This window comes from Tupaia chinensis, unplaced genomic scaffold (genome assembly GCF_000334495.1).
Source record: "Tupaia chinensis unplaced genomic scaffold, TupChi_1.0 Scaffold149184_1, whole genome shotgun sequence".
Lineage (NCBI taxonomy): Eukaryota > Metazoa > Chordata > Mammalia > Scandentia > Tupaiidae > Tupaia > Tupaia belangeri.
Window position 1 is genome coordinate 2211259 of NW_006209032.1, and position 10114 is coordinate 2221372.

General features: G+C 47.4%; 1 protein-coding gene across 1 annotated transcript in view; it reads left to right on the forward strand.

Annotated features, from left to right (window-relative positions):
- The first annotated feature begins 1446 nt into the window (after positions 1 to 1446).
- The window catches only part of PTPN23 (protein tyrosine phosphatase non-receptor type 23), a 19010-nt gene continuing 10342 nt past the window's right edge, over positions 1447 to 10114 (forward strand). Inside the window, exon 1 of the mRNA XM_027769296.1 lies at positions 1447 to 1521. The gene's annotated coding sequence lies outside the window, so the exon portion shown is untranslated. The remainder of the gene's footprint in view (positions 1522 to 10114) is intronic.

Below are 10114 nucleotides of genomic sequence, written 5' to 3' on the forward strand. Positions count from 1 at the left end.
GGCACGCACGCACACGCGCCCGGGTCTGGGACTCGAACCGCGGTCGACTACATGGTAGTCCAGCGACATAGCCATTATGTTAACTGTTGGTCCCAGCTTTCTCACTTTCTTTCTCTCTCTCTTTCTGTCTCTCTCTGGTCAAATTAAAAATGAATAAATAAACTTAAATAATTCTTTAAAAAATAAAAAGAGTTAATGCTTGTGAGTCCTTACTGTAGGTCTTGGCAGATTGTAAGTAGTATTGGGTTGTCAGAAAGTCATGACGTATTTTTCTGTTTCTACGCAAAAATGCACCATGGCTTTTATGACAAGCTCACATTTTCACAGAGCATCGTCTCTCCCTGTTCAGGACATAGCTCAACTCCCGTCACAGCCCTGTGAGCTCGAGACAGTGGGTGATGGCAGCTTGACTTTACACAGAGAGAGAGCCAGACTTCACAGCAGCGTGGCACAGCCAGGACGTGGGGCTGGGTCGTCCAGGCCAGAGGTGGCAGGGCCGGGAGAAGAGAGTTCCTGGCTGCCAGGAATCTCAGGGCAAAGCCGGTGGGAGAGGGGTCGTCGCTGGACTCCTACAGGGCCACCTTGGAGATGGGCCTGAGCTTGGGAGAGTGGCTAGAATGTGTTGAATTGGCTCAGCAGTCTCTTCTCTTCTGTCAGTTCCACCTCTGCCTTTGCCACCAGGGCAGAGAGAAGCTGTCATGTGACCTTCCATGTTCCCATGTGGCCAGTTCTTAGGAGAAGGGTCCTTAGGAAAGGTGGGTGGGCCATAGTCGTGGTGTGAGTGTGCTGTGGACAGAGCAGGCTGCCTCTCCTCAGCCCTGAACAACCTTCTTCCCTATCCTCTCAGTTCTTGGTCTGGGCCTTAAAAGCCTTGAGAGTTGGGCATCGGTGCCCCTAGAGTTCCTCAGTGAGTGGACCCCCCAGCCCTAAGACACCAGTCAGGAGGTCTGTGGATGTTAGTTGAACGAGGGTCTTTTGTCCAGACCCGTGCCTCCAGGTTGGTGTGTGTGCACACTGTCCAAGACAGTGAGCACTCGAGGTGTGCGAGCCCTGGTTTCTGACGTGGCCCGACCTCTCCTTCTTGCCCCTGTCCTGTCTAGGTCATTCCTGGCACATGCTGCAAGCCTTTCCTCACTGACGGGGACACTGTAGGTCACCTCTTTGCACTGAGTTCCCCTTCTTCCTGAGCCTGCACAGCCTGGGCTTTGTAGAAGGGACTGCAGCCCTGCGAGGCCCTGCCAGGGTTGTTCACTCCTGGCCACCCAGAGGAGGGGCCCCATTACTGAGCAGAGTTCCCTGGTGGTCTAGGGGACAAGCTGTGGTTATGGGTCTGGACTTGCTCCCGAGCCCTGGAGGTTGCCACCGCTGTGTGTGTGTGTGTGTGTGTGTGTGTGTGTGTGTGTGCAGCTTATGGTTCACTGGTCTACATTCTTGTTCTTTCTCTAGTTCGTCTTGAAGAATTATGGAGAGAACCCAGAAGCCTACAATGAGGAGCTGAAGAAGCTGGAGTTGCTCAGACAGGTAGAGGGTAGTATTTTTATGCAGGTGTGAACAGGATTGGTGTGATGAGATAAAGAAGCCACTTCGAACTGTAGTCTTACTTGGACTTAGTATTTTTTCCTTTGCAAAGCAGTGATATTAATGATAGAAAAATGTGAAAATACTGAAAAACAAAGTCTTAAAAATCCTTTTAAGGATTTTTATGTATATAAGTATATACATATATGTATATATATAAGTATATACATATATGTATGTATACATATATGTGTATATATATAAGTATATACATATATGTATGTATAAGTATATTTATATATATACACACACACACTTATATGTATTTTTCTTTAAGAATTATTTTATTTTTCTTTCTTCTTTCTTTCCTTCCTTCCTATCTTTCTTTAAATTTGACCAGAGGAGGGACAGTGTGTGTGTGTATGTGTGTGTGAGAGAGAGAGAGCGCGAGAGAAAGCAAATTGCCGGGTCTGAGATTTGAACCATGTTTGGCCATGAGGGAATCCAGCGCCCTTATCCACCACACCTTCTGCCAGCCCCAATGTATATGTATTTTTAAAAACAGTAGAATCGGGCTAGCAGATGATGTAGCATTCCCACATGGCTGATCATAGTTTGAATCCTGGACCTGGTGGCTTGAAATTCCTGTCAGGCACTTGTGTGTGTATGCTCAAGGTCCTGGGAGGAGAGTAGAGGAGAAGGGATTGTGGTGTGGCCATATCCCCTGGAAGGTGATTTCTCACTTTCCCTCTCCCTGTCTTTTGTCTCTCTACAACTAGCATACGTGCCCTAAGGGAGAAACCTCTAAAAACAAAAACAAAACACAGTAGCAGCATACTGTTTCATCACTCATAGCCCGCTTTCTTTTTTTTCTTTTCTTTTTTTTTTTTTTGAGACTTTTTTTTGCTATAGGGTGCATGCGCTCGTCAGAGAGACAGAGAGAGACAGAAAGTGGGAAATCACCCTCCAGGGGATATGGCCACGCCACAATCCCTTCTCCTCCTTTCTCCTCTCGGGATCTTAGGCACGCACGCTCATGTGCCCTGCATGAGTTTAAGTTACTGGGTCTGGGACTCGAACCGCGGTCAACTACATGGGAGTCCAGCGACTTAGCCATTACGCCAACTGCTGGTCCCAGCCTACTTTCTTTAATAGCATATTATGAATGATTCTGTGTCAGTGAACATAAGACTGTTAGACTGTTTTTTTGTTTTGTTTTGTTTTTTTGAGAGATTTTCCCTATAGAGCATGTGTGCTCACTATAGAGACAGAAAGTGAGAAATCATCCCCAAGGGGGGATAACCACACCGCAATCCCTTCTTCATTCTCCTCTCAGGATCTTGGGCATACATGTATACACACCTGGCATGAGTTTAAGCCACTGGGTCCGGGACTTGAACCGTAATCAACTACATGGGAGTCCAGTGATGCAACCATACCCATTACACTCTCTGCTTGTCCCCCCATTACACAATTCCTTTTTTTTTTTTTTTTTTTAGAATTGTTTTATTTAACTTTATTATTTTTTTAATTTGAACAGAGAGGAACAGAGAGAGAGAAAGCAAGCCGTAAAATCTGGGACTCTAACTTTGGTCGGCCATGTGGGAGTCCAGCGCCCTTAACCACCATGCCACCTGCCGGCCCTAACCCCATTGCTCAATTCTTTTTTTTTTTTAAGGTTTATTTATTTAATTTTTATTTATTTATTTATTTTTCACATCAATTTTGCCAGAGAAGGACACAGAAAGCAAGAGAGAGAAAGCAAGCTGCCAGGTCCAGGACTTGAATCTTTGTCAGCCATGTGGGAATTCTAACACCTGAACCACCATGCCACCTGCTGACCCTTTTTTTTTTTTTTTTTTCCAAGATTTATTTATTTCTTCTTTTTTTTTCCACATGAGTTTAGCCAGAGAAAGACAGAGATAGAGAGAGAAAGCAAGCCAATTGCTCAATTCTAATCACAGCCTGGGTGGCTTGAAAAACATGACAGGCACATACACGTGTGTGCCCCAAATCCCAACAGGGTGGAGAAATGGAGAAGGGGTTGTGGCATGGCCCCTCCTCGTCGGGGTACTTTCCCCGTTTCCCTACCCTTTTTCTCTGGCGATCGCATGTGCCCTGTATGGTGTAACTTTCTTACTGATTCATAGGGCTCATTCATACGTTGACGAGCATGCTGCTTTCTCAAATAATATAGTTATTTTTCTCAGTTCATTGTTTTGGTTTATTCTGTTTCTAATATAGCCTATGCAAGTTTCACATTTAAATGTTTATTAATTGGGTCCAGCTCATCTTTCCCTTTATAGTATCTGCCTTTGAAAGGCACTTAGAAAGCCTTCTTCACCAATAAAATGTAAGTGACCACTGATGTTCTTCCTCTAGTACTCGAAGGTTTTGTGTCTTACTGAAATTGTAATCTACATGGCGTTTACTTAGGTACGTGATCGGTCAGGGAGGGCTCAAAACATTTTACTGTCTGTAAGACTGGTTCTGTTTGTAACTTTCTTTTACAAGTTTTCTGACTGTTCTCACTTGAACTTTCCAAGTGTGAACTGAGAATGTTTTCGTCAGTTTTCCACGGAAGTGTTAGTCAACATCCTTATGAGGTTGCCCTCCTCTCTAGGAGCAGGGCGTCTCATTTCTTCAGATTTTCTTTTTGGACTTGTCAGGAAGTTCCGTGACTTTCTTCATGCAGGTTTTGTATAAACTTATTCTCTGGATTTTTGTCGTTGCTGTTGAGTGTTTGTTCCCCATCTTCCTTTATTTTTTCCACCCGTTACGGTTGGTACAGAGAAAAGCAACTGAAGATGTCTTCTGTTAGCTCTCTCGTGTGTGCGATGGAATTGCAGTTTGCTCTCAGTACACAGCCACACCATGCGCACATAACTCCGCGTCCCTTCCCAGCAGCCGCGCCACTTGTGAGGTATGTTCAGAGCAGTGTTAATGACCATGACAACGTCATCTGTGGCTGTCTCTGGCGAGTGGGTGTCAGCGTTGTGGACAGTGCGGGCAGTTGTGCTGATCGAGGTGGCCTGCCCTGTGCTGGGAAGGAGCCCCTCGTGGCCCTCATCTCAGCAGGTACTGGGGGTCTGCACAGTCACTCACTTTGTTCCTGTGAATGAACAAAGCATGACAACTGTAGCAGACATAGGAAATCAGAGAAGTATGAAGAACAGAACAGCTCTGCCCAGAAACAGCCTCCGTGGGTGTACACGTTCTATTTCAGAGTTAGCAGGTAAAATAATGTTGCCAGAGAATTATTAGATTGAACCCATTTGTTGATAAAGATTTGGTTAGAGTTGGGCCAGCCAGGTGGCATGGTGGTTAAGGCAGCTGGATCCCACATGGCTGGCCTTGTGGTTCAAGTTCTGGACCTGGTACCCTGCAAAACATGCCAGGCACCCGTGCGTGTATGACAGAAGTCTCCACATGAGAAGGGATCATGGTGTGGTAATTCCCCTTCAGGGATGTCTTCTCACTTTCTCTCTCTCTTTCTCTCTTTCTGGTAAGTGCATGCACCTTATAGCGAAAAAAAAGATTGGGTTAGGGCTGAGACCGTGGTGCCAGCAGTAAGGCTTACCACTCTACAACATAGACCCACGAAAGAAGGTCACTGGCTCACACCTGGAGTCCTTCCTGAGCATGCCAGTCATGTGGACAGCTGTGATCCAGGTTGGTGAAAGCTGGGGGTGGCGCTGAGACCCTGTCAGGTGCAGTGTTTCTCTTTCACTCGCTCATTGAAGTAGTAAATATATTGAAACATTGTCTTTAGCCTTTCTTAACCTGTGCCTCTTAGCAATAACCAATAACTAAATGCTATTTCTGAATTAATATTATGAAAACAATTTTTTACTCCCCTCCCCCCACAGAGGTTTTTCCTGTGGGGCATGTGCGCTTACCAGAAAGACAGAGAGAGAGAAAGCAAGAAATCACCCCCCAGGGAGGATGGCCACACCACAATTCCTTCTCCTCCATTCTCCTCTTGGAATCTTGGGCACGCACGCACACGCACCCAGCATGAGTTTAAGCCACTGGATCCGGGACTCGAACTGCATTTGACTACATGGGAGTCCAGTGACATAGCCATTATGCCAACTGCTGGTTTTTTAAAGATAAAAATTACATACTAATTTCAGTCTCAATCCTAAAACAAACAGGACTGAGAGTTACACTTCATGCACCTCCTGTACGTTCTGGAGTTCCCAGGGTGCGTCGTTCTGGCATTGACAGACACTTGCCGAGTTCTCATACATCGCAGGTGCTCCCCTAGGCCCTGTGGATGCACTGGTGAGCAAAACAAAATTCCTTTGGACTTCGATGGAAGTTTAAGGATTCTTTGAGGGGCTGGGTAGTCGCTCAGCAGTAACACAGCTAGACCTTATGGAAAGGGTCCTGGGTTTGTGCCCCAGGACTTTCTGAGGATGCTGGCCATGAGTGGATTTGTGCCTGTGATCCTGTCCAGCTGAGACTAGGGGTGCCTGTCTGTCGCTTTCTCATGGAATAAAGAAATAAACTTATAAATTAAAAAAAAAAAAAAAGATTTCTTGAACAAAAAGGCACTAGGCCAGGCCTCTGCTGGCAGGGTCCAGGACTGGGGGCCGTAATCCACAGAACAGATGCCCAGTGAATGAGGCTGTATGAAGGATCCAGAGCGTGGTGCTGCAGCAGTGGCTGCAGAGGTCGGATTTCATTGAGGCTTTTGTTCTTTGGTTTCCAGTGGTTTATGCAGTGCCTGTCTCAGCCTCCTGAGATGGCATGTTCCCACCTGGTGGTCCACATGCAGCGGACCATCACAGAGACTGTTTGAGTGGAAGGTGTGCAAACCACATCTGAAGGAGTCAGTGTAGGCCAGCCGCTGGCATGGTGGTTAAGGCAGCCAGATAGCAGGGACCCACAGATGGTGTAACGGCTATGGCGCTGGACTCCCGTGTAGTCGACTGTGGTTCGAGGCTTAAACTCATGCGGACGCGTGTGCATGCGTGCCCAAGATCCCAAGAGGAGAAAGGAGGAGAAGGGATTGCAGCGTGGCCATCCCCCCAGGGGGGGGATTTCTCACTTTCTATCTCTGTCTCTCTTTCTGGCGAGCGCACGTGCCCTATAGCAAACCCTCCTCCCCCCCAAAAAGGGCAGCTGGACGGCACATGGTACAGTTTGAGTCCTGTACTCTGCAGTTCGAAAAGACACTGGGCTCCTGTTTGTGTGCACCCAAAACCCCGAAAGGAGGGCGACAAGGAGAAGGATCGTGGCATGACCATCCACGGAGGGCTGCTTGCTCTCTCACTTTTCTCTCGCTGTCTCTTTTTAGGGAGCACCTGTCCTCTGGCAAATTAAAAAAGGAAAAAAGGGGGGCCAACAGGTGGTATGGTGGTTAAGGGTGCTGGACTCCCACTTGGCTGACTGCAGTTCAGGTCCCAGACCTGGCGGCTTGCTTTCTCACTTTGTCTCTCTCTCTCTCTCTCTCATTCTGTCCCTCTCTGGTCAAATTAAAATAAATAAATAAATAAGTAGAGTTTTTTAAAAATCTTAAAAGAAAAAAAAGGGGGGGAAGATTTGCTGTAGACTCCATCCTCAGGCAGGTAACTGCTCTGCCGATAGCATTGTGGAAGAGTTGGAAATTGTGTCAGCAAGGCCAAGTGCCAGCTCACTTATTTCTAGTTTGGAAATTTTGCCTAAAGATTTGAACAATGGGGAACCAGCAGTTAGCGTAATGGCTATGTCGCTGGACTCCCACGTAGTCGACCACGGTTCGCATCCCGGACCCAGTGGCTTAGAACTCACTCCGGGCACATGTGCGTGCGTGCCCAGGATCCTGAGAGGAGAATGGAGGAGAAGGGATTGCGGCGTGACCATCCCCCCTGGGGGGGTGATTTCTCGCTTTCTGTTTCTTTGTCTCTCTCTGTCCGTCTGGCGAGCGCATGCGCCCTATAGCGAAGAAAGAAAGAAAGAAAAAAAAGATTTGAACAGTGGACGCACCCCCCACCCACCAATTAAGAGAGCAGCATGAATCCATTTCAGGTCCTCTGAATAGAAAAGTTTGTGAAAATCCATACGTCTGGATTCGGTTGGCGTTCTCGGCTCTTCCTTGTTAAAGGCAGTCGCCGGTACTGCCAGTGTATCACAGAGATGGCTGCTAGGTGCGTGGCCTCTGGCAGGAGGGCACGGCAGCGACGGACTCACAGCAGGCGTTTACGTCTCTCACCCAGCCAGCCTTGCCAGGGCACGCCGGAGACTTTCTGGCCTTTTTTCAGTTCGCTATAGGGCACGTGTGTTTGCCAGAGAGAGAAAAGGAAAGTGAGACAGCGCCCCCGGGGAGGATGGCCACCCCACAGTCCCTCTCCATTCTCCTCTCAGGGTTTTGGGCATGTACACACAAGCGCTGGCGTGTTTCTCAAGCCACCGGGTCTGCACCTTGAGCCGCATAGTTGGCCATGTAGGATCTATCTAGCTTAACCACCATGCCACAAGCTGGCCTCACTGTAGCTTCTTTTAAGCATAGTTCAGTAGTGTTAAATATTTTCACGCTGCTCTGCAGCTGGTATCTATAACTCTTCTCATGTTGTAAAACTGAAACTCTATTACGCCTTACTCCCGTCCCCTCCTCCCAGCCCCTGCGACTGCCGTTCCACTTCCTGTCTCTAAGTTTGACTGCTCAGAACTCACGTGAGTGGAGTCGGATGGCGTTTTTCTTTTTGTGACTGGCTTATTTCATTCAGTGTGATGTCCCCGAGGTTAATCCATTCTAGCATACGTTAGAACTCTACTTCTTGGGGCCATTAGGTGGCAAAGTGGTTATAGTGCTGGACTCCCTGACCATGGTTCAAGTCTCGAACCTGGTGGCTTGAAAATCACACTGAACATGTGCGTTTGTGTACCCAAAATACCAGGAGAAAAATGGAGAAAGGATTGTGGGGTGTCCATCCCCTGGGGGGATAATTTCTCAGCTTTCCTCCCACTGTCTCTTTCTTCTCATGTGCCCTATGGCAAAAAACCTTAAAAAAAAAAGATTTCCCAGTTCTTCAAGGCTGAGTTGTATTTCACGTATGTTTAGTTGGCCTTCTGTACCCACCAATTATCTGTAGATTCAGCCAACCACAGTGCAGCCTTGCCCTGCCAGTTGTTACAATGAGGGAAAAGGTGACTCCTTTAAAAAGAGTTGCTGGGGCCAGTTGGTGGTGGTGTGGTGAAGGCACTGGACTCCCATATGGATGACTGCAGTTCAAGTCTCAGATCCGGCAGCTTGTTTTCTTTCTTTTTTTAAAAATTCAACATTTATTTACTTATTTGACCAGAGAGGGACAGACAGAGAGAGCGTGTGCAAGGAAGTGAGAAAACAGGCTACCAGGTTTGGGACTTGAACCATAGTCAGCCATGTAGGAGTCCAGCATCCTTAACCACCAAGCCACCTGCTGGCCCCCAACAGCTTGTTTTTATACTCTCTCTCTCTCTCTGGTCAAATTAAATAATAATAAAAATAAATAAATAAAATAATTATTTTTAAAAAAATTCTTTATTTAATTTCAGTTATTATTATCATTTTTAAAATTTGACCAGAGAGAGAGAAAGGGAAAGTGAGAAAGCAAGCCGCCAGGTCCAAGACTCAAACCAAGGTCGACCATGTAGGAGTCCAGTGTCTTAACCACCACGCCACCTGCTGGCCCCAATGAAATAATTCTTTAAAAAAAAAAGAGAGAGAGAGCTGCTGAGGGGCCAGCAGTTGGTGTGGTGGTTAGAGCACAGGACTCCCATACAGCTGACTGTGGTTAGAGTCCTGGACCTGACAGCTTGCATTCTTACTCTCCCCCATCCCCACAATCTCTCTTTGGTTAAAAATTAACGTGAATAGGGACCAGCAGTTGTCTATGCTGCTGGTCCCATGTAGTCAACCGTGGTTCGAGTCCAGGGACCAGCAGGTGGTGTAATGGCCATGTTGCTGGACTCCCATGTAGTTGACCGCAGTTCAAGTCCTGGACCCAGTAGCTTAAACTCACTCCGGGCGTGGGGTCAGCAGTTGGCGTAATGGCTATGTCACTGGACGCCCATGTAGTCAACCACAGTTTGAGTCCCAGTTTAAACCGGTGGCTTAAATTCACACCGGGCATGCCCAAGATCCTTAGAGGAGAAAGAAGGAGAAGGGATTGTGGCGTGCCCATCCCCGTAGGGGGTGATTTCACGCTTTCTCTCTCTCTGTCTTTCTGGTGAGCGCATGCGCCCTATTGCAAAAACCTCTCCGGAAAATAAAAACAAAACAAAACAAAACAAAAAACAAACATGATTTATTTGTTCTTTTCTTTTTTTTTTAATTTTTAATTATAGAGCACCTAAGTGCACAGAAGAGAGGGGGTGGGTGGGAAGTGTGTCCTCAACAGGGTCTCACAGCCGTAGTCCCCTTCCCCAGCCCCCAGCTGTCAGCCTCGTGGGCGTGTGTGCAGGCTCAGCCTGTTTGCCGACCGTCCTGGAGAGCTAAGCCCGGGTCAGCTCTGCACCTCCCACCAGTGCACTGCAGTTCCCTGCCAACTGAACCCCAGCCTGTGTGGCCTTTTTTTTTTTTTTTTTTTTTTTGTGGGTTTTTGTGTTAGGGGGGGTGGGTTCCGCGGGC